The sequence below is a fragment of the Canis lupus genome, chromosome 34, assembly GCF_048164855.1.
Source record: "Canis lupus baileyi chromosome 34, mCanLup2.hap1, whole genome shotgun sequence".
NCBI classification, from domain to species: domain Eukaryota; kingdom Metazoa; phylum Chordata; class Mammalia; order Carnivora; family Canidae; genus Canis; species Canis lupus.
The window spans coordinates 21,766,974-21,771,406 of record NC_132871.1 but is presented as its reverse complement, the minus strand read 5'-3'; the positions used below and the strand labels follow the sequence as shown (position 1 = coordinate 21,771,406).

The 4,433-nt window shown below is 37.9% G+C and overlaps 1 non-coding gene across 1 annotated transcript; it reads right to left on the bottom strand.

The window, feature by feature from the left end:
* Positions 1–3,103: 3,103 nt before the first annotated feature.
* LOC140624629 (U6 spliceosomal RNA) lies at positions 3,104–3,213 on the bottom strand. The gene has a single exon (XR_012024087.1). It is a non-coding gene; the product is annotated as a U6 spliceosomal RNA (small nuclear RNA).
* Positions 3,214–4,433: the final 1,220 nt, after the last annotated feature.

The following is a 4,433-nucleotide window of genomic DNA, read 5'->3' as shown; positions in this document are numbered from 1 at the left end:
TCTTTTGTCCCATCGTGTTGACTAGGTGTTTCCCCTTTGGGTGGTTGTTTAAATACCTGGGTGATTAATAGGATAATGGTAGAGAGTTAGCTGCTGAGAAGTTTGAAGATCCAGGGGCTGTTACCCTGTTGGTGTTGGTGTGTATGAGTGTGCATTTGAGGATGGGGATGCGAGAAGGTTAACTAGGAAAACCTTGAGTTCAATAGTGTCTCATGGCCAATTTTAATGCAAGAAAAGCAAAAGAAAGGAATTGGTCAAAGATATGATGTCCTAGAACAGAGAAAGGACCAATTAAACTGGCATTCTCTTTGGTATTATCAAGTTACTCTAGCGGACAAGCTTCTTGGGGTGGGCAGGGAAATAGAGGGACGTTCCATTTGTTGCTTTATGCACACAGTCTTCGTGGATCCTGTGCCATCCAGCATATGTCTTAAGCAGGAAAGATATTTTAGATGATTAAATAAAAGGGATTTCCTACTTGCGTGATACATGAAGTAGTCTTTTTTTTAAATATTTATTTATTTATTCATGAGAGACGCAGACTGAGAGAGAGGCAGAGACACAGGCAGAGGGAGAAGCAGGCTCCTTGCAGGGAGCCTATTGTGGGACTTGATCCCGGATCACGATGTGAGCCGAAGGCAGGCACCCAACTGCTGAGCCACCCAGGCATCCCAGACATGAAGTAGTCTTTTGGGAACCCACGTAGGACTCACCCTCAAAGCAATGACAGACAACCAAGAAAGCTGCCTTCACAACTCCTGTTTTCTACAAATAAGTTCCTTTCTTGTGTGTTCTAATTTCTCTACATAGACATAATGGAGGACCTTAGAAATGCCCAGAAGCCAATGATATTGCGTTTAACATGGAGTAGATGATGATAAGTTTAAGTGGATTTATAACTAACAGCTCACACAAACTCAAGGGACGAGAATTAATGTATTTATACTAAACTTTGGACAGATCTTCAATGGTACACCACAAAGCCCATTTGGCAGCTTTTAGATACATCAAGTAAAGTGGGATAGCTACTGTACCTCACACCAATTCAGGAACCCCTCAAATCAGAGGGTCTAACACATTAGAATTTGTAAGGTTACATGATGCCATATGTAGAAAATATATGGATAGGAAAACACCTCACACAAACCCATATACAAATGAATTGACATAGTTGTCAAGGATCTATACCTACCTAAGAATTTATATTATACGTACTGGAATAGGTGCCTGTCAAGGAACATGGGAGTGAGAATCCAGAAATAAAGGAACATTAATAACTAAAGTAAAACAAAAGAGTGGTTTTATAGGGATTAAGAATGATAATATGCCAAGAATTGAAGAGTATGGACATCGCAACTATTTGTTCATGAGGTCCATAGAAAAAAGAGAATGAGGAGAATAAATGAATACTAGAAATGAATATTAAACCCAAAATGTTGATACAAATCTAGCTGAGACTCTATTATCTAATGGTGATATGAATGAAACAGTTTTGGGTTTTTAGTCATCTGTAGTTTGGGTCATCATTGTGATGTGGCTGCCAAAGAAAAACTAACTCTGGCTGCATTCAAGGGAACAGAGTGCCCAGAACCAGAAAGGTTATAGGGTACCTCAACTCATAAAGTTACACTCTAGTGGTGATAATCAGCTTTCGTTGCAAAAGTTTAAACTCCATTCTACATCCAATGAAGACAATCATGTCACAGGAAGAAGTTTAATATAATCCATCAGGGTATGTAACTTAATTTCATAGCCCAGGTGTGCAAAAATGAGTATGCTTTCATAATCTCCTGTTACAATTTCTGCTCTTTTCTCTCTGTTTTACTGAGTTGTGGGAAAGAGTATCAGTCTAAGCACCCCACCACAAGCTGTGATTCAGTTGTGGGGTATTAGGCATTGCCCTTCTGTCAGTGATGGAGGCTACACACTTTTCAGTCATTGATCTTACAGGTAACTGATGAGACAGACAGTCCTTGTTCACATGTGCCTCATTCAGCTTAGCTACACTTGTCTGCTTTTTTGTCATACTGAGGCAGAGAGGCCTGGGGTGGAGCTGATTCTGGCATTAGCTCCTGCTAGACCACTCAGCTGTTCCTCCTTGGCATCTGGTTGTTTCTCCAGTCATCCTAATGGAGGTAGGGTCCAGGTCGCTGCTTTTGGGAGCCCTAGAGTTGTCTCCCTTCTCTTCTACCCCAGGTCCTGGGAAATCTTCTTTTAGTAGGGGGGAAAGTCTTTCTCCCTTCTGTTCCTCAAGATCTTAACTTAAATTCCTTTAAAGTGTTAGGCTTTTGAAAAACAAAGCCATAAACATATCTAAGTTTTACTTTGCCTTATCCTTTTCCCAAAGTCACACAAAGATAGAGCTATCTCCTTGAAGAGAAAGGGGAAAGAAAAGAAACACAGGCAAAAACAAAACAAACAACAACAAAAAAAGACAACTTGATTCTTTTGTAGGCACAAAGGAAAGAACTTTGTAGTGACAAGAGTTATTTAATTATACAGTAGGCTGCCTTGGACATGAGTGTACCATCAGAGGATTTGTTTCCACTGATTTACGTTTTAGTGATGTTGTAAAAAGTGTTTTAAGCATTGGATGGGAGATGGGATAAGCTAAGGTTTCTGCCTTGAATGAGAGAGTCTAGGATAACGGTAATCCTATTTTCTACCTTGTCAGGTGTTAAACAGCTGTGCATGGCAACTGGGAGGTTATGAAGTATCTAATAAAAAAAGGAAATTATTAAATTCGAAATATGATAGGAAGTACAAAAGCCTGTCACATGGTAGATGATCAATATATTGAGTAAAATTGTATTGTATTTTTAAAGAATCTGTTTCTTTGAGAAAATGAAACCATGTATTATCATAAATGCATGTAAGTTTAAAGCATACCTAAAAAAAAAAAAAAAAAAGCATACCTACAAAAACCAGAACCTATTTTTAGGACAAGAATTTTGATGACTCATCACATATTCATACCAGGTTATAAGCAAGAAAATGGAAGCCCTTCAAAATAAAAATGAAGCTTCACATAACAGGAATGTTTTGATACTTATAAAGTATATTAATATTTTTGCTTTCTCATTTTTAGCTGCCCCTCTTTAAAATAGTCAAATATTTTTTCTCCAAATTTACATGTCATCCTTGCACAGGGACAATGCTGAATCTTCTCTGTATAATTCCAGTTTTTAGTGTATGTGCTGCCAAAGCAAGCACTCTATTTTTTCAAATAACATGTATGTACCTAGGATTTACTATATTCCATTAAAATAATACAAGAGAAATATAGACAAAGACATAAGCACACAATTGATAACGAGTTGAACTTTTTAAATGACTAGAAATGATGAGGTCAGCCTGAATATCAATTTGACCTGATATTTTTTGCCCCACCCCATTCTGCAAGGAGTCTAACTTATAGTGGCTTACTGCTTCAGTAAAAATTTTGCAAATGCCCTAATGTTCCATTTTTTAAATATTGTATTTTGTTGTTGTTAATGGGGGCTGGAAGGTCAAGGTAAAGTAACTGAGGTGGTGATTGGGTATCTAGGTATCATCTGCAATCATTTCCAAAAAGAATAGATAATAATAGCGTGCGAACCTAGGAATTTGAACATTGCTTTACATCTCCCGGTCGTAAACTAATCAGTTAGCAGCTTTACTGTCCAAAGATGTGAACTCCTGGATTTTTCTTCTCTATCTTTGTGCACAGTTCTATTTGCTGCTAACAGAGTTGTGATTTCCTCTACCCATTTCTCGTTAGAATGGTGCTGGTCCTCAGTAATGACTGTGAAATGGCATTGTGGGGAGCACGCAGCATTCCTAACTCTCTCTTACTATATACTGCTTTGAAACAAGCTGTGTAAAAAAAAATAGAATTAATAAAAAGGATATTTGAAAGCATTGAAAAATATACACACAAAAAATGAAAACTAATCACTTTCTCTCACTTTCCCCTCTCAAGATTTGTTCACAGAAAACCCAGAGTCTTTGCTGTTTACTAGGTTTGTCTTCCAGTCTTTTGTATCCAGAGAGTTCTTGTGAGGAAGAAAGGCTCAGGGTTTGGGTGCGATGTGCTTCAAATAACTCTATTCTGATGATGAAGGGAATACATATATCATCAAGTAAGCCAAGAGCAAGCATTGACTTTTATCTTTCAATTACTTTCTTGAGGGGCACCTGGGTGGCTCAGTTGGTTAACCATCTGCCTTCATCTTGGGTCATGATCCCAGGGCCCTGGGATTGAGCCCCTGCTGAGCAGGGAGCCTGCTTATCCTGCTTCCCCTGCTTGTACTTTCTCTCTGTCTGTCAAATAAATAAATAAAATCTTTTAAAAAAATAAATCTTTAAATTCAGTAATTCATTGAATGAGAAAAGGGAGAGAAAAGAAATATAAGCAAAAATAAAACAAAAACAGCAACAACAAAAGACAGCTT